We start from the raw sequence: 20,097 nt of genomic DNA, 5'->3' as shown, positions 1-20,097 counted from the left end.
GGAAACTGAACAGTCAACTACTGAACCATACCTGGATTAAGGAGGAAATAAAGAAAGAAATTAAAGTCTTCCTTGAATTCAATGAAAATATAGAAACAACATACTCGAACTTATGGGACACTATGAAAGCAGTCCTGAGAGGAAAGTTCATAGCACTAAGTGCCCACTTAAAGAAAACAGAGAAAGCACATATTGGAGACTTAACAGCCCACCTGAAAGCTCTAGAAAAAAAAGAAGCAGACTCACCTAGGAGGAGTAGAAGACTGGAAATAATCAAACTGAGGGCTGAAATCAACAAAATAGAAACACAAAAAACAATCCAAAGAATCAATGAATCAAGAAGCTGGTTCCTGGAAAAAATCAACAAGATTGACAAACCCCTATCCAAACTAATCAAACGGCAGAGAGAAAATTTGCAAATTAATAAGATCAGAAATGAAAAGGGGGACATAACCACAAACACAGAGGAAATTCAGAGAGTCATTAGATCTTACTACAAAAGCTTGTATGCCACTAAACTGGAAAATGTAAAAGAAATGGACACTTTCTTAGATAAATACGATTTACCAAAATTAAATCAGGACCAGGTGAACAAGCTAAACAGACCTGTCAGTCGCGAAGAACTAGAAGCTGTTATCAAAAACCTCCCTACCAAAAAAAGCCCAGGGCCAGATGGTTTCAATGCGGAATTCTACCAGAACTTCCAAGAAGACCTAATACCTATACTCCTCAATGTATTCCACAATATAGAAACAGAAGGGTCATTACCAAATTCCTTTTATGAAGCTACAGTTACTCTGATACCAAAACCACACAAAGACTCAACCAGGAAAGAGAATTACAGGCCGATCTCACTCATGAATATCGACGCAAAAATCCTCAACAAAATACTGGCAAACCGAATCCAAGAACACATCCGAAAAATTATCCATTATGATCAAGTAGGCTTCATTCCTGAGATGCAGGGCTGGTTCAACATACGAAAATCTATCAATGTAATCCATCATATAAATAAACTGAAAGAAAAAAACCATATGATCATTTCATTAGATGCTGAAAAAGCATTTGACAAAATTCAACATCCATTTATGTTAAAAGTCTTGGAGAGATTAGGGATACAAGGGTCATACCTAAATATAATAAAAGCTATATACAGCAAGCCGACAGCCAACATCAAATTAAATGGAGAGAAACTCAAAGCCATCCCGCTTAACTCAGGAACACGACAAGGCTGCCCACTTTCGCCATACCTCTTCAATATAGTGCTGGAAGTTCTAGCAATAGCAATAAGACAGCATAATGGGATCAAGGGGATTCGAATTGGAAATGAAGAAGTTAAACTTTCGTTATTCGCAGATGATATGATAGTGTACATAAGCGACCCCCAAAATTCCACCAAAGAACTTTTACAGCTGATAAACAGCTTTAGTAATGTGGCAGGATACAAGATCAACGCCAAAAAATCAGTCGCCCTCCTATACTCAAAGGATATGGAAGCAGAGAGGGAAATCAGAGAAGCTTCTCCATTCACGATAGCCACAAACAGTATAAAATATCTTGGGGTAAATCTAACCAAGGAAGTGAAAGATCTATTTGACAAGAACTTTAAGGTATTGAAGAAAGAAATTGAAGAGGATACCAAAAAATGGATGGACATCCCTTGCTCTTGGATTGGGAGGATCAACATAGTAAAAATGGCAATTCTACCAAAGGCAATTTATAGATTCAATGCAATCCCCATCAAGATCCCATCAAAATTCTTCACAGATCTGGAGAGGACAATAATCAACTTTATATGGAAAAACAAAAAACCCAGGATAGCCAAAACAATCCTATACAATAAAGGATTGTCTGGAGGCATTACCATCCCTGACTTCAAACTCTATTACAGAGCTACAGTAATGAAAACAGGGTGGTACTGGCATAAAAACAGAGAAGTCGACCAATGGAATCGTATAGAAGACCCGGACTTTATCCCACAAACCTATGAACACCTCATTTTCGATAAAGGAGCTAAAAGTTTACATTGGAAGAAAGAAAGCATCTTCAACAAATGGTGCTGGCACAACTGGATGTCAACCTGTAGAAGAATGAAAATAGACCCATATCTCTCACCGTGCACAAAACTCAAGTCCAAATGGATTAAAGACCTCAATATCAGCCCGAAAACACTGAATCTGATAGAAGAGAAAGTGGGCAATACCCTACAACAGATGGGCACAGGCGATCGCTTCTTAGGTATAACCCCAGAAGCACAGACATTAAGGGCAACATTGAATAAATGGGACCTACTAAAACTGAGAAGCTTCTGTAAAGCAAAGGACACTGTCACTAAGACACAAAGGCAACCTACTGACTGGGAGAAGATCTTCACCAACCCCGCAACAGACAAAGGTCTGATCTCCAAAATATATAGAGAACTCAAGAAACTAGACTTTAAAATGCTAATTAACCCAATTAAAAAATGGGGCGCTGAACTGAACAGAGAATTCTCAACAGAAGAAGTTCAAATGACCAAAAGACACTTAAGGTCATGCTCAACCTCCTTAGCGATCAGGGAAATGCAAATCAAAACAACTTTGAGATATCATCTTACACCTGTAAGATTGGCTAAAGTCAAAAACACCAAGGATAGCCTTTGCTGGAGAGGCTGTGGAGGAAGGGGTACCCTCATCCATTGCTGGTGGGAATGCAATCTTGTGCAACCACTGTGGAAGTCAGTGTTTCGGTTTCTCCGGAAATTCGGGATCAACCTACCCCTGGACCCAGCAATACCACTCTTGGGAATTTACCCAAGAGATGCTCTATCACATGTCAAAAGCATTTGTTCAACTATGTTCATAGCAGTATTATTTGTAATAGCCAGAACCTGGAAACAACCTAGATGCCCTTCAATGGAAGAATGGATGAAGAAAGTATGGAATATATACACACTAGAGTACTACGCTGCGGTAAAAAACAATGACTTCTCGAATTTTGCATGCAAATGGATGGAAATAGAAAACACTATCCTGAGTGAGGTATCCCAGGCCCAAAAAGACGAACATGGGATGTACTCACTCATAATTGGATTCTAGCCATAAATAGGGTTCACGGAGTCTACAATAGGCGAATCTAAAGAAGCTAAGTAAGAAGGTGAACCCAAGGAAAAACATATAGTTATCCTCTTGGATAAGGGAAGTAGACAAAATTGCCGGGGGGAAAAGTGGGATCTTGGGGGTGGGGTGGGATGGGGATTAGGGGAGATGGGGAGAGAAAAGGTAGAAGGGAAGGAGGGTGGACTTGGGGAAACAGGAGGATCGGGACAAAGGAAGGTTGGATAGGGGAGCACGGAACCACAATTCTTAGTTAAGGGACCCACTTTAGGGTGGGCAGGAGACTTGACCCTAGAGGGGCTCCCAGGTGCCCAAGCTGAGGTCCCCAGTTAGTTCCCTGGGCAGCTGAGGGTAGGGAACCTGAAATGACCCTACCCTAGAGCAATACTGACGAATATATTGCATATCATCCTAGAACTTGCATCTGGCGATGGATGGAGATAGAGACAGAGACCCACACTGGAGCACTGGACTGAGCTCCCAAGGTCCCAATGAGGAGCAGAAGGAGTGAGAACATGAGCAAAGATGTCGGGACCACGAGGAGTGCACCCACCCACTGAGACAGTGGAGACGATCTACTGGGAGCTCACCAAGGCCAGCTGGACTGTTATCAGAAAAAGCATGGGATAAAACTGGACTCTCGGAACATGGCGAACAATGAGGGCTGATGAGACGCCAAGGACAATGGCACGCGGTTTTGATCCTATGCAATGTGCTGGCTTGGTGGGAGTCTAGCCAGTCTGGATGTTCACCTTCCTAGATATGGATGGAGGGGGGAGGACCTAGGACGTGCCACAGGGCAGGGAACCCTGACAGCTCTTTGGACTGGAAAGGGAGGGGGAGAGGAGTGGGGGGAAGGGGAGAGGGGTGGGAAGAGGGGGAGAAGAGTGGGAGGAGGGGGAGAAGAGTGGGAGGAGGGGGAGGGAAATGGGAGGCTGGTGGGAGGAGGTGGAAATTTGTTTTTTTTTTCTTTTCTTTATCCTCCTTTTATCAATAAAAAAATTAAAAAAAAAAATAAAAAAATAAAAAAAAATAAATTAATTTTAAGAATGTATTAAATAAAACTCTTGTAATCTAAAAAAAAAAAAAGTTGGCTATTCCCATAACTGTCATGCCATTCCTGCCGCAGTGGTACAAGTCTTCTGCTAGTCAGCATTCTATATGCCAGCCCCTTTCTTTTGGGCTACCAACCAGCTCCCAAACCATGACAAGAGGCTTCTTTCTTTTTTAAAAAAATATTTATTTGTTTGTTTGTTATGTATACAGTATTCTATCTGTGTGTATGCCTGCAGGTCAGAAGAGGGCACCAGACCTTATTACAAACGGCTGTGACCCACCATGTGGTTGCTGGAAATTGAACTCAGGACCCTTGGAAGAGCAGGTGATACTCCCAACCGCTGAGTCATCTCTCCAGCCCCAAGAGGCTTCTTATAATTGTTGAATGCCTGGTTTTAGCTTAACTCTTTTCTTTCTAGCTCTTCTTTCTTTTTCTTTTCTTTTCTTTTTTTTAATGGTACCTGGAGAGACAGCTGTGGGTGTTGGGAACCGAACTCGTATTTTTGGTTGTGAGCTTAGCCTTTAATGGCTGAGTCATCCCTCTAGGCCCTTTCCAGCTCTTCTAACTTAACCTGTTTCTCTTCATCTAAATTTTGCCTCAGGGTTTTTTTTTAACCTTTTTTCTTTCTTTAATATCTTACTGCATCTATTGTCTGGCTGCCTGGCGCCTGCTTGTCTTCTTACCCTGGGCATCTCCCTCCTTTTCTCTTCCTTCTCTCATTCCTCTTTTTCCCTCAAGCCTAGATTTCTCCTCCTATTTATCCTCTCTGCCCACCAGCCCCACCTATCCTTTCTCCTGCCTACCTATTGGCTGTTCAACTCTTTATTAGACCAATCAGGTGCCTTAGGCAGGCAATGTGAAACAAATGCAGCACATCGTTACATAATTAAACAAACGTAGCATTAACAAAAGTAACACAGCTTTGCCCAGTCAAACTGCTATTCCACAGCAGTACTGGGAGAGATGAATGCTGGCTTTTGTCTTCCCCGCAGCCTGCCCAGCCCCTCCCAGTGAGCTGAGAGATAGCCATCAGGGAGAACTTCGAACAAGCAAAAGTTTCTTTTCTAAAAGATCTATTTTTCTTTGTGTATATGGTGTTTTACTTGCATATATGTCTGTACACCACCTGTATACCATACCTGATGCTTCCGTTGCTCAGATGAGAATATCAGATCCCTCCAAACCAGTTAAGAGATGGCCATAGCAGCCATGCGGGTGCTGGGAATCTCATCAGGGTCCTCTACAAGAACAAAGAGGTCCCTTAACCACTAAGCCATCTTTCCCGTCCCTCAAACAACAACAGAAACCTTTGAAAGGCAAGCTAAACTTGAGTGTGTGAGGACACGTAGCTGACTGATGACAACCCAGAGCTCTGGGATTACTGTCAAAGTTGGCACCGGGATCTCTATGGAGGACAGAGGCCACTGATTAAAATGCAAGCACCAAGGCGTTCCTTAGCAGGGGAACAGAGATTAGGACCGTCTTTGAAGATTTAGTTTTATTATTTTTATGTGTGTGAATGCACGAGAGAGTGCCTCATGTGTCCAGGTGTCCATGAACACCCAGAGAGGGCACAGAATGTCCTGATCTGACAAGAGGTTGGGAACTGCTTGACATGGCCCTGGGAAACAAACCAGGTCCTCTGCAAAAGCAGTGACCTTAACAGGGAGCCAAGTCTCCAGCCCAAAGATTCCTATCTTTAAAAAAGCTACACTTTCTTCCTTCTGCGGACACAAGCGCATGCCACAGCACCCATGCAGAATTCAGAGGAAAACCTGCGGGAGAAATCAGTTCTCTCCCGCCACCACATAGCCACAGGGTTGGAACCCAGGTCATCGGGCTTGGTGACAAATGCCTTTGGCCACTGAGTCACCCTGCTGGCCCGAGAGTGGTGTGTTGATATTCATGGTGGTTATGGGAACAGTCAGCTTATAATAATTCATTTAGTCATGCCTTTTTTTTTTTGCTGTGTCTACTTTATTTGGGCTTTTGGTCTTTAGTTTCCTCAACCGTCCTTCAAGCATCACATTTTCCATAACCCACAAGGACTTGGTTTTGATGTTCTTGGTGCTCAGAAAACCTTGATATGGTTCTTTTTGTTTTGTTTTGTTGTCTATTTTTCAAGGCAGGGTTTCTCTGTGTAGTCTTGGCTCTCCTGGAACTCTAAATAAACCAAGCAGGACTTGAACTCAGAAAAGCACCTGTGGAGGCCCAAAGCTGTGAGCCTGTTTCCACGTTGACCAAAGGTCAGAGAGTTGGAACTTACCTCTATTCCTTCAAGGCTATTGTCCTACCACCTCAAACAAAGGTCAGATGTAGGTCAGAGAGTTCTGCTCTCCCAAGGTGTGGCCAATAGCCAGACCAAGTACTCCAGGAATAGAGAAGTGTTCCTACCTCAAACAAAACTCTAAGGATCCAACTAATGGCCAGTTTCCTTAAGGAGATACCACTGGATGCCACCCAGGGAGTGGTTTGCCTATAGAATGTTTGGGTCTGGGATGTGAAAGTGACTTGTTTTGTTCTAGCAACAGAATGTTTAACTATGGGTGTAGCCGCGACCTTCAATTGGTATGTTCATTTCCTTGTATCCTGTTAATGTAGTTTTTTGTCTGACTCCTACCTTGGGGTCAGGGGTTAGCAACTGCTTAGCAGTTGGAAATTAAACACGTGCAAATTTCAGTACTCACTGGAATTCCCTCCCAATACTATTCTATGTTTCTCTGTTTTATTATTTTCATTTGCATCTTCATATTCTTTACTGTAGTTCTAATTCCCCACACCCTTACCCTGGCAAGAGGTGTTTTTGTCTGTCATGGCTGATCTCCGACACCCACCTGCCTCTTCCTCCTAAATGTTCAGATTAAAGGCGAACCACCACTGCAGTTCTTAAAATGTCCAGTTATCTTGCCTCTGCTGCGGCTACACAGCTCATGTAGATGTTTCTCTGACACCCAGATGTCTATTGTTTGTACTGGTTATTCTAGGAAAGTTCTGATTTCAAAGGCTGGTTTGTTCGCTGCAAGTCATTTTTTTCCCCATAGACACCAAGATCTTTAGGGATTTGTTGGTGAGGGCGATTTGAATGTTTTGTGTGTAAGGAATATTGAGTCTCTAGTTTATACTATGAAGCCTTGGCTCACCTGGAACTCACTCTAGCCCAATGAGCCTCAAACTCTAGGCCTTCTTTCTGCTTCAGCCTCCCAAGTGCTGAGACTATAGGCACATGCCACTATGTCCAGCTAAACTCCAAGGTCCTGGGCTGGGAATATAATCAGCAGCTGATGCCAGTCTAGCATTCACAAGGCCCTGGGTTCAATCACCAGCAAGGTACCATGCCACATACCTATAATCCCAGCAGTTGGAAAGTAGAGGCACAAGGATCAGAAGTTCAAAGCCAGTCTTGGCTATATAGCCTGTTTGAGGCTAGCCTAGAATATATGAGAGCATATCTTAAGTAAATAGATAAATGCAAATAAAGCACAATCTTTTTCTTAATTTTTAAAAATGTGTTTTGTTTTTATTTCATATATTTTTAATTAAAACATAAATACATCACTTTCCCCCTCTCAGTTCCTCCCTCGCACCCTTCCTCCAATTCCTTCTATGTCCAACTCCCAATTTGATAGCCTTTTCTTCCCAATTATTCTGTTCAATATAGTTGTTATGGATTCATTAAAAATGCTGCAGGATCCCCAGTGGCAGTAGGCAGCAGAAATGCTGTAGGTCCCCATGCGGTGGTAGTGGGTCATGTGGCAGCAGGCAGTGGGCCCTGAGAGCAGCCAGTCCCAGGCAGAGATGGCTGCCAGTCCCTGAGCGATGGCTGGTTCTAGGCAAGGAGACACATGGGGGGGGGGCAAGAGACAGAGACATAGATAGACATGCCATGCGGAGTGAGGTTAGATATTTATTTGGGGGTTTATGGAGGGGGAAGGGAGAAGGGGAGAAGAACTGAGAGAGAGAGAGAGAGAGAGAGAGAGAGAGAGAGAGAGAGAGAGAAGCAGGGGAAGGGAAGAAGAGGGGAGAGAGGCAAAAGCAAAGCTGCCTCTCTGGGAGGAAGACAGAAAAGAGAATGAACTCGGGCTGGAAGCTGAAGATCAGCCTGTCCTCAGCTGATGGGGGAGGGAGTGGGCGTGGCTTGTCTCTTAAAGAGATGGAACAATCATTACAATAGTATGTATATATGTACAAATACAGCCTATAAATACAGTTTTCTGAGTCTGTTTTTGTTGTATGTGTATATGATTTCAGAACTAACCACTTTGTACTAGACAATCAGATAAGGGACTCATTCCTGGGAGAGACTAATTCTTCCTCTCTCTCGGTATTCATCAGTTACTCAGAAGTATGAGCCCATGACATTTCACCACTTCAATGTTAGCATGTCTACTGATATCACCATTGTTCAGATCTTGTTTATGCAGCCATTTCTAGGAGAGCACATCTCACAGCACACCTTCTAGTATTCTGGCTCTAACAACCTCTTCAATGTTCCCTAAGCCACAGATGTGGAAACTGTCTTGTAAATATATCCATTAGGGCTGAGCCCCCATGATCCATTTATCTCTACATTGTGTCCAGTTGTAGTTTTCTGTGATGGTCTCCATTTGCTGTAAAGAGAGGTTTCTTTGATGAGGGGTTGTGGACACACTGGTCTGTGTGTATGAGGATAAGATTTAAAATGTGAAGCCGGGCGGTGGTGGTGCACACCTTTAATCCCAGCACTTTAATCCCAGGAGGCAGACGCAAGTGAATCCCTGTGAGTTCGAGGCCAGTCTGATCTACAAGAGCAAGTTCCAGGACAACTAGTGACCCGTCCAGCAGGTCCAGTTATTCAGGGTCTGAAGAGGCTCTACCTGTAAGAATCATGGGTGAGAGAAAAGAAGGAGACCAAGCAGAATTCAATTGTCAAGGTCTCACTTTATTAGGGTAATGGTTACAGTTTATATAGCCCTTGAATGAGGAACTTGGCTTGGGGTGGGGGGTAGGGGTAAGAAGGAACTTGGCAGGGTAGCAAAGGTCACCAGTTAGCACACCTGGTGTTTTTTGTGTAAGCAGAAACATTCTTTTTGTGGTTCCGTTAACAAAGAGTTCTCAAGATTGTTGGGATGTGGGGCTCTCTGCAAACATCCTTAGGACAATGGTCACTGATATATCTGTTATCATTTTTAGGACAATGGTCCCTGACAAACTAGGACTGTTATACAGGGAAACCCTGTCTCGGGGGGGCGGGGGAAGGGGAGATTTAAAATGTAATTAGGAATTATGTTGCTCTAGCAAAGTGTCGGTAGTAGATGCTCTTCTAAGACTCATAGCCCCACTAGACCCAGGAAGTTGGCTAAGTCCCCACTACTAGGCATGATTTCCCTCCTGTTGAATGGGCCTTCAGTCCAATCAGACAGCTGTTGGTTACCACTAACATGAGAGTCATTCTTTGCACCTTTACAGATATCCTGCCATGCTGGTAATTGTAGTTCATAGGTGTCACTGCTGGGTAGGACTATTGATTGCCTCCCGTTGGCAACTTTCATGGTATTTTCTTGTACTGTGCAAGACAGACCACAGGAAGGAGGCTTTCGGGTCAGATCCAGCTTAAACCATCCAAGTCCAGTGTCCCAAGTGTGCAATGTCTTCAACAATAGCTTCAGCCTCTGAGAAGCAACAAGCCTAACAGTCTCTATCATTTTGGAAGTCACTTGGCCTGTCCTGACAAACCATTGTAAGGGGGTTTCTCATGCCTAGGGGTTTTGTTGTCTCTAGTTCTTGTGGGGAGGATTGTTAGCATTCATAGTATAACATCCTTTAAGATATATATCCATATACTTGTATGTAGTATGTATGATTTTAGGTAAATATAAAGTAAGATTCCTTGAGATTTATCAAACAAACTTGGTGTCCATTTCCCCATCCCTCTTTCTCCTGTATTGACCTTCTTCCCTCCTCCCCAGTTCAGGTCTCCCTCCCAGTTTTTCCATTTCCTATTTCATATCATCTGGTCCTGCTATTCTCTCAAGCCCCCTTCCTCCAAGGTCCCTTTAGTCTTTCCTAGTTTGTGTGGTTACTCCAGGTTACGTATTCACATCTAAAAATATGGAACTAAGAACCACAGGTGAGAGAGAACATACAGCCTTTGTTTTTCAGGCTCTGGGTTACCCCACTGGATCGAATCTTTTCTAATTTCTTTCATTTAAGTGCAAATTTCACTGTTTCACTTTTCTTTATAGCTGAATAATATTCCCTAATATATGTGTGTGTTTGGTTGGAACCTCCAGCACGCTCTCTCTCTCTGTCTCTCTGTCTCTGTCTCTCTCTGTCTCTCTGTCTTTGTCTCTCTCTCTCTCTCTCTCTCTCTCTCTCTCTCTCTCTCTCTCTCTCTCTCTCTCTCTCTCCCCAAACCCTACCCTCTCAGAGAATCTCCAATTTTAAAAAAGGTGCCAAAGCTCCCAGCTCCCAGTTCCACATTCTTGGCTGCTACTGCAGCTTCCCTGAAGTTGCTAGCAGTTCAAGTCCCTGTTAAAGTATTCAGTTTTGACCATACTTGGGCACAAAACCAGCCTATAGGCTATATAAGCTCCCTTCTTTAGTTTGGGTGCATGACTTCTCAATCTCTGGGTCCTGGGAGTTGCTTTGCTAAAATAAACCTGTTCTTTTACTTTTTCAGTTCAGCTTGGTCTTGCTTACTGCATTGGCAGAGAAACCTATTATGGTGATACAGAAAACCTATTACTAGGTACCCTAGTTGAAGTATATTTTGGTTGTTTCCATTTCATGGTTATTGTGAATAGGGCAGACATGAGCAAAGCTGAGTGAATATTGTGGAGAAGGGTGTCAGGTTCTTTGGGCATTTGGCAAGGAGTGGAATAGGTGGGTCACATTTTTTTTTTGGAAGCAGGGTTTCTCTGTGTAGTCCTGACTGTTCTGGAACTCACTCTATAGACTAGGCTGGCCTCAAACTCAGAGATCCAACTGCCTCTAATTCTGGAGTCCTGGGATGAAATGCATGAACCCCTGCCTGGCATACCTGTGTTATATGGTAGACCCATTTTCAGTTTTGTTTTTTAAAGGATTCCCCACACTGAATTCCAGAGAGGTTGTGCTAATTTGCACTACTACCAAGAGAGAATGAGGGCTCCTATTTTCTTCAAATCTCCTCCAGCATTTGTTGCTAGTTGTTTTGTTGATCTTTGCCATTCTGACTAGGATAAAGTCTTTTTGTTGGGTTTTTGTTTGTTTGTTTTTTGTTTTTTTAAGACAGGGTTTCATTATGTAACTCTAGCTGTCCTGGAACTCGCTTTATAGACCAGGCTGGCCTCAAAATCATAGAGATCTGCCTGACTCTGCTCCCCAAGTGCTGGGATTAGAGGTGTGTGCAGCCACCACCCAGCAATATAAAATCTTAAAGTTTTAATTTATATTTCATGATTTCTAGGAAGAATAAACATGTTTTGAAATATTTCTTAGCCACTTTTATTCCTTCTCTCTGTTTAGATACATGACCCAGTTTTCAATTGGGTCATTTGTTTCCTTGTCTCTTTGGGGGTTTTTTTTGTTATTTGTGGTTTTTTAAAGTTCTTTGTATATTCTAGATATTAATCCTCTATCAGATATATAGCTGGCCAAGATTCTCTTCCATTCTGGGTTTCTTTCTTCATTCAATTGGTTGTGTCCTTAATTGTGCAGAAACTTGATGAATCATATTTGTTTTGATAGACTTGTTTAAGGTTTATTTTTTATTTTATGTATATGCCTGCGTGCATGTCTGTTCACCATGTGCACTCCTGGTGCCCAAGAAGGCCAAAAGAAGGTATTAGATCCCCAGGAACTGAAGTTTTACATGGGTTTGAACTGTCATGTGGGTGCTGGAAATTGACTCTCCAACCTCTGGAAGAGCATCCAGTGCTCTTAACCACTGAGCCTCCTGTCTAGCTCTAGTTTGAATTTTGATACAGAATCTCTCTATGTAGCTGTGGCCAGTCTGTGGACGATAGATAGATAGATAGATAGATAGATAGATAGATAGATAGATAGATAGATAGATAGATACATACATACATACATACATACATACATACATACATACATGCATAGATAGATACATAGATAGATATAGGGAGAGTAGGCTGGCTTTGAATGTTCAGCAGTCCTCCTGCCTCCTAAGTGTTGTGATTATAAGCTTCAACACCCTGCTCGACTGATGAACTATATTTGAATTAACCAAACCATTAAGTACTTTTGAGAATGTAAGTCTAGAGGGGAAAAAACTCAATTATTCGTAAAGATAAGCTTCTGGTCTGCAGGGGGAAAAAGCTGTTCCTTCAGCACATTTAGGTCAGAGCACCTATGGGCAAGGAGCCAGGGAGAAGAAGGCAAGAATAGTGGCAGAATAGTGGTGAGTGCTTCTAGATCCTTTGCTCAGAGCAGCAGCCACCTTTTTGAGGTATAGTGGTTGACACGCAGGAAAGCAAACATGATGAGTGGATAGATTTCTATTGAGACAGAAAGAGCTAGAGGAGATGGGCTTGAGGCAATGATCACCAAGGTCAAGAATGAGAAACAGGTCAGCAGGCTCATCTCCAGGCTGGAAGCAGAGCTAGAAACAGGGCCAAGGATAATGGTCAGGAGCTGAATAGAGCAAGAGGAGCCTGCATGTAGAAGTGGTGGCTGTCCTTGTTGGCCGCCATCTTCTGAGGAGGATTAGGTGGTCGGGTCACTACTTATATTCACACCTACTACTCAAGGCAGCATTCAGGCTGCTCCACAGTCTTTTCCGAAGAAGGAAACATGTTTCCTCAAGGTTCTTCTGGTCCATTTCACTGTCCCACAGGGCAGATCACTGGCATTTAAAACTGGCTAGGGTCTCTGAAAGATTTTGGGGATGTGACTCTGGCAGGTCCTCTGGAAGGTGGGAGACCGTGGCAGTGCGGCGGGTAGGAGACAGACAGATCCACCATGCAGAGAGAGCTTGGGTATAAAGTTTATTTGGTAGGTATTGGGAAGAATATAAGGGTAAGGGGTTATGGAGGAGGGGAGAGAGAGGAACAGAGAAAGAGAAGAAAGAGAAAGGGAAAGGCAGAGACTGCTTCTTCAGAAGGACAGAAAGGAAAAGAGGAGGTGTGAGATCACCTTGCCTCAGTGGAAAGGGGATATTGGGGGCTAGCTGAGTTTATCTCTTAAAGGGACAGGGCACCCAGGTGACAGGGTAGGCCAGAAGGATTATAACAATCTCTACCATGACCAAGCACCTACCTTCCCATGCCCTACTTCCTCTCTCCAGCGGTTGAACTAAGGTGGTAGGAAGTTGTTCTAGTTACATTCTGTTGCTGTGGCAAACACTCTGACCAAAAGAAACATAGGGAAGGAAAGATTATTTCAGCTCACAAGTTACAGTTCAATCGTGAGGGCGGTCAGAACCAGGCCTGTGTACTCTTCCACACAGCACTACTGACGACTGAGGAACTCACTGGCAGCCAAGGAAGTACAGAAGGAATCATAGAGGATGCTGCTTGCTGGAGTGTAGACCATGCTTAGGTTGCTTTCTTATACAGCCCAGGACAATCTGTCCAGGGAATGATGCTGCCTGTTATGGTAAAACACTGCAGGTCCCTGAGTGGCAGCAGTGGAAAGCAGGCCACGAGACCATGGTGGACCACAAAGGCAGCCGGTCCCAGGCAGGGAGCCACATAGCAAGTGAGAGACAGAGACGGATAGTCACATGCTATGCAGAGAAAGTAGGTATATATTTAGTGGGTTGTGGAGGGGAAAAAGAAAGGGGGAAGGGGAGAAGAACAGAGAAAGAGGGGGGAGAGGGAGGAGGGGAGAAGGGAGAGAGGGAAAAGCTGCCTCTTCAGGAGAGAGATGGAAAGGAAAGGATTCAGGTTGGAAGCAGAAGGAAGATCTGCTTGCCACAGCAGAAGGGGGCAGTAGGCATGGCTTGTCTCTTAAAGGGACAGGACAGACACTGCCCACAGTGGACTGACCCTCTTATGACAATTAACAATGAAGACAATCCTCCACAGACATGTTCACAGGCCAACCTAATAGGAACAATTGCTCAGTTAAGACTCTTCCAAGGTGATTCCAAGTTGTAGCAAGTTCACATTTAAAACTGACCATTGGGGCTGGAGAGTTTCCTCAACACTTATAAACAATTGTTGCTCTTACAGATGACCTTACTACAAATACAGAAGATGTTATGCTTCTGGGTTTGAAGATGAAGAGAGAGAGAGAGAGATGAACCAGAGAATACAGGCACAAAGAAATAGATGTTCCCCAGAGCCTGCAGAAGGTTCGTGGGCTACCCCTTACTATTAGGACTTGTAACTGACCAAACTGAAAGGCAGTCCTAAGTGTTCTTAGTCACTTGTTTGTGGTTATATGTTACAGCAGCAACAGGACACTTAGACATCTAAGAGGAAACAGGACATTGAGACAGAGATGGTTGGGTCAGATTCTAGACAGGGTTACTGACAGTCAACTGACCATGAAGCTGATTGAGCCTGGGACATGGCAAGGATCTCCAAAATGGACTTTGTTCTGTTGTTGCTGTGTGGTTTTTGTGAGTTTTTGAAATAGGGTTTCCCTGTGTAACAGTCCTGGATGTCCTGGAACTCACTCTATAGACCAGGCTGGCCTCAAACTCACTGAGATCCACATACCTCTGCCTCATAAGTGCTGGGATTAGAAGTGTGAGCCCCGATCGCCTGGCCTGTTGTTAAGAAACATCACGAGTTGGGACCTTGGCAGGTATGGTGAGGATCGTGGCAGGTGACAGAATACGCCATGCAGAGAGAGTTTGAGTGTCGAGTTTATTGAGAAGAAGGTATTGTGAGGGTAGGGGGAAGGAGAGAAGGGAGAGACACAGAGACAGAGAGAAAGAAGGCAGGAGGAAAGAGGGAGGGAGGAGAGAGAGAGGGGGGCTAGGAAAGGGAGAGAGAGGCTAAGACCTGCTTCCATAGGTGGGAAGAGAGATCAGGAGTGGGTGGAGCTTATCTCTTAAAGAGACCTTTGCACCTGTGTACAAATTAGGACCTGCTTGCCATACACAGGGGGTGACTGTGTCGGGTTCCCAAGGGGCACCAGGATACTAACAGTTGTTGTTTTGTATTTTGTTTATTTGTTTGTATTATTGTCGTTTAAACCAAGAAATACAGACTGTTGATTTGGGCTCTTTCCTCTGGTTATCTCTCTTGGAGCCCAGGGTCTGTTAGCCTTGTTATACGATACCTAACAGGCTACTTTAAATCTGACATGGAGGCTGTCAAGATCAGTGGATAAACGGGCTTGCCTTGCAAGCCTCATGTCTTAGTCTGGGGTTTATGGCTGTGAAGAAACCATGATCGTGGCAACTCTTATAAAGAAAACATTTAGTTGAGGATGCTCACTTACAGTTTCAGAGGTTCAGTCAATCAATTATCATCATGGCAAGGAGCATGGTGGCATGCAGGCAGAGGTGGTGCTGGAGCTGAGACTACTACATCTTGCAGGCAACAGAAAATCAACTGTCGCTGGGCGATGGTGGTGCACGCCTTTAATCCCAGAACTCGGGAGGCAGAGGCAGACAGATCTTTGTGAGTTCGAGGCAACCCTGGTCTACAAGAGCTAGTTCCAGGACAGGCTCCAAAGCTGCAGAGAAACCCTGTCTTGAAAAACTAAAACCAAGCCTTTCCTCTGGCGGCGGCCATCAGGTGAGCCAAGATGGGCGTGTACAAGTACATCCAGGAGCTGTGGCAGAAGAAGCAGTCGGACGTGATGCTCTTCTTGCTGAGGGTCCGCTGCTGGCAGTACCGCCAGCTGTCCGCGCTGCACCGGGCTCCCCGCCCCACCCGGCCCAACAAAGCGCGGAGGCTGGGCTACAAGGGCAAGCAAGGTGGCCAGAAACGCCCGGTGCCCAAGGGTGCGACCTACGGCAAGCCTGTCCATCATGATATGAACCAGCTAAAGTTTGCCTTGAAGCCTTCAGTCTGTTGCTGAGGAGAGAGCTGGACGCCACTGTGGGGCTCTGAGAGTCCTGAATTCTTACTGGGTTGGCGAAGATTACACATACAATTTTTTTGAGGTTATCCTCATCGATCCATTCCATAAAGCTATCAGAAGAAACCCTGACACCCAATGGATCACCAAACCGGTCCACAAGCACAGAGAGATGCGTGGGCTGACGTCTGCAGGCCGCAAGAGCCGTGGCCTTGGAAAGGGCCACAAGTTCCACCACACTATTGGTGGCTCTCACCGCGCAGCCTGGAGAAGGAGCAACACTCTGCAGTCCACCGTTACCGCTAATACACGTAAAGTTTGTACAATTCATACCCAATAAACAATTTAGGACTGTCAAAAAAAAAAGAAAGAAAAAAACCAAAACACAAAACAAAAAAACTGTCACATCGAACGAAGCTTGAACAAAAGACCTCAAAGCCCACCCCCACTGTGGCACGCTTCCAACAGAAGATTAAAGATGTGCCCTCCAGCCTTAAGATCCAGATTAAAGGCGTGTGTCATCTGGCCTTCTCCAACAAGACCACACTTCCCCCTCAAAGCCACACCTCCAAATAATGCCACTCCCTATGAGTTTGTGGGAGCCAATTATATTCAAACCACCACACCTGATGACCCGAGTTTAATTCCAGGGGCCACAAGATGAAATGAGAGAAGCAAATCCTGCAAGCTTGTTCTCTGCCCTTCATGTTCACACACCCCTACTCACACAATAAGTAAATAAGAGTAAAGACATAAATGAATAAATAAGGCTGGGCATGTTGATACACACCTCTAATTCTAGCACTCGGGAAGCAGAAGCTTGCAGATTTCTATGACTTTGACACCAGCCTGGACTCCATAGAGAGTTCTAGGACAGCCAGGGATGCATAAATGAGCCCCTGTCTCAAAAATAAACAAACAAACAAAAATGTAAAAGAATAATGTAGGCCATGCCTTACTGGAGCAGGAGAAGCCTTGCTAGATATTAATTGGCAGTGTCTTCATGACAGGCCTCTGGCACAGTAGGAATGGATGCTCAGGTCACCAAGAAATGGAATGCTCTGCATAGAGGGAGGCAAATTTGCAGGTGGCATGCTACCCAGATGATAAGTTAACATAGTGCCAAGTGAGCCACTCAGTCTGGCTGTGAGGCATGAGCTGGAAAACTGTGCTGCCAGCATCTCTGAATGCTTCTGTTCCTTCATCCGTGAAGTGGGCTGAGCCAATGCCTATCTCTCAGGGCTGTAATTAGGCCGAAGGAGATAAACTGAACAAAACGCTTAGTGCAGTGCCTCGCACACAAAAAGTGCTCAGGCTATAATTACAGAAAAGTGCTGCTGGACTGCAAATCTGGCAAGGTGGCCTGCGGAGGTGGAGAGGCTTTGTAAACAGCTTGGGTGGAGGTCTGTTGAATGCACGCACCAAAGTGACATGTGCCATATGGCACTGAGGCACCAAGTGGACAGGTCTCTGAGAAAACCCAGCGGATGACTCCTGACAGATGCACTGGGATCAGAAACCGACAGCCTGGCCCTAAGCGATGCCTGAACTTACGCTCCGCTAGAGTACATGTGTACAGCGAATGAGGATGCTCACCCCTAATGAGGATAGGCTTTGGAGAGCAGCCACCAATCCCTGTTTCTGTAGCACAGAGAACCTGGACCTTGCGCTGCTAACTGTAGCATTTTTATTCTAGAATCAGGCGGAACAGAGCATCTGTGATGTACAGCTGGAGCAGGGGACAGGACTGAGGAGCCATTTAAGAAGACCAAAGGGCACTGCCGGGCTGGGCTGCAAGAGAGTAGCAGTGGGCGCAATAACTCAGTAGTAGATGCTTGCTTAGTAGATGAAAGGCCCCCAAGTTCATCAACAGAACCAAAAACCGACACAAACAAGAAGACCAACACAAACCCATAGGGAAGCAGGGGCAAGGGAAAGTCCTGCTGGTAGTAGGGAAGTATGGGCAACTTCCCCAACATAGAACGTGGGTGTCCACAAGTACTTCTACTGGCTTTCTATGCTGGGATGTACACGAGTCATTTTGGCTATTTGAAGAGTTTGGGAATATATTTAAGTGTAATTTTTATTTTAGTGCCCAAACAACAAGAATGTGAGGACTTACAAGTGGAGTTTACAACATTTGTGCTCAGGGCAGAATGAGATAAAGGTTTATTTCCACTGGGGAACCAGACTTCTTGAACATAAGCGAAGAGCCATCAGTTCCTGCCAGTCCTGAAATTCCCACTGTGTGTGTGTGTGTGTGTGTGTGTGTGTGTGTGTGTGTGTGTGATTTTTAAATTATTTGTTTACTGTGTATTCTGCGGAGGTCAGAGACCAGATTGCCAGCTCTGATTCTTGTCAGTCTCTGGAGTAAGCATCTTTGCTGCTGAGTCATCCCGCCAACCCTCTCTTGTATTCATGAACAAAAATTTTAGGAAACCCTTTGGTTAAAATGAAAAGGTTCATTTGGAAATTGTGGTGGTTTGAAAGAAAATGGCCCCAAAGGAAGTGTCATTATTGGGAGGTGTGACTTTGTTGGAGTGGGTGTGGTCTTCTTGGAGGAAGTGTGCCACTGTGGAGGTGAGCTGTGAAGTCTTTTGCTTACGCTGCACTCAGTGTCATAGTTGACTACCTGTTGCCTGCAAGGCAAGATGTAGCCAGCACCATGTCTGCCTGCATGCTACCATGCTCCCTGCCATGACGACAATGAACTAAACCTCTCAAATTGGAAGTGAGCCACCCCAATTAAATTTTTTCTTTATAAGAGTTGCAAAAAAAAAAGTTGCTGAGGTAGCCAGGCAGTGGTGGTGCACGCCTTTAATCCCAGTACTTGGGAGGCAGAAGCAGGTGAATCTCTGTGAGTTTGAGGCCAGCCTGGTCTACAGAGCGAGTTCCAGGAAAGCCAGGGCTGTTACACAGAGAAACCCTGTCTCGAAAAAAAACAAAGAAAAAAAATGATGTCAAGAGGTTCAGGAGTTCAAGGCTAGCCTTGGCTATATAGCAAGTTTAAGCTATATAGCCTGAGTTATAGAAGACTCTCACCCTTTCCCAACAGAAAGAAAAGGAAAGCATTACTTTGTAATCATTTACAAAATGAGTTTTAGGCTGGGTGGTGGTGGTGCACTCCTTTAATCCCAGCACTTGGGAGGCAGAGGCAGGTGGATCTCTGAGTTCGAGGCCAGCCTGGTCTAAATGAGCTAGTTCCAGAACAGGCTCCAAGGCAACACAGAAACCCTGTCTCAGAAAACCAAAAAAAAAAATGAGTTTTAGGAGGTAGAGAGATGAATCAGCAGTTAAGAGCACTTTTGCATGGACCCACGTTTGGTTCCCAGCACCCACATGACAGCTTACAACCATCAGTTCCAGGGGAACTTTCTTCTGGCCTCTGAGAGTATCAGACACACATGTGGTGCACAAACATATATGCAAGCAAAACACCATACACATAAAATAATTTTTTTAAAAAAAGGTTTCATGGAAGCTGGGAAGATGCTCAGTCAGTAAAACGAATAAGCTTCTTACTGCACACACATGAGGACCACCTCCAGCACTCAGATCAGAAGCCACTCATAGGGGCATGTGCTATAATCCCAGTGCTGGGGACACATAGACAAGAGCTTGACCAGGGCTCATGGTCCACCCACTCTTGCTGAATCAGGAAGTTCCAGGTCCAGTGAGGGATTCGATCAAAAAATAAAGCAGAGGGCTAGTGATACAGCTCAGCAAGTAAACATGACTGTCTTCGAGCATGACAACCTGAGTTTGATTCCTAGCACCCACAATGTAGGAGAGACCCAAGTCTCACAACTTGTCTTCTGACATGATACACACACACACACACACACACCCAATATAATAATTAATTTAAAATTATAAATTTATAAAATGAGGTAGCATGTAATCAAGGACAGCACATGAGCACGTATGTGCATGCACACATGAACACACACACAATAGGTTTAGACTGCAGCCAGTTCT

At 44.5% G+C, this 20,097-nt stretch overlaps 1 pseudogene; it reads left to right on the top strand.

Annotated features, from left to right (window-relative positions):
• The first annotated feature begins 15,827 nt into the window (after positions 1-15,827).
• LOC142840923 (large ribosomal subunit protein eL15-like) lies at positions 15,828-16,474 on the top strand (annotated as a pseudogene).
• The last annotated feature ends 3,623 nt before the right edge of the window (positions 16,475-20,097 follow it).

The sequence above is a fragment of the Microtus pennsylvanicus genome, chromosome X, assembly GCF_037038515.1.
Source record: "Microtus pennsylvanicus isolate mMicPen1 chromosome X, mMicPen1.hap1, whole genome shotgun sequence".
NCBI classification, from domain to species: Eukaryota; Metazoa; Chordata; class Mammalia; order Rodentia; family Cricetidae; genus Microtus; species Microtus pennsylvanicus.
The sequence above is the reverse complement of the archived record's forward strand: the minus strand, read 5'-3'. Positions and strand labels throughout refer to the sequence as shown.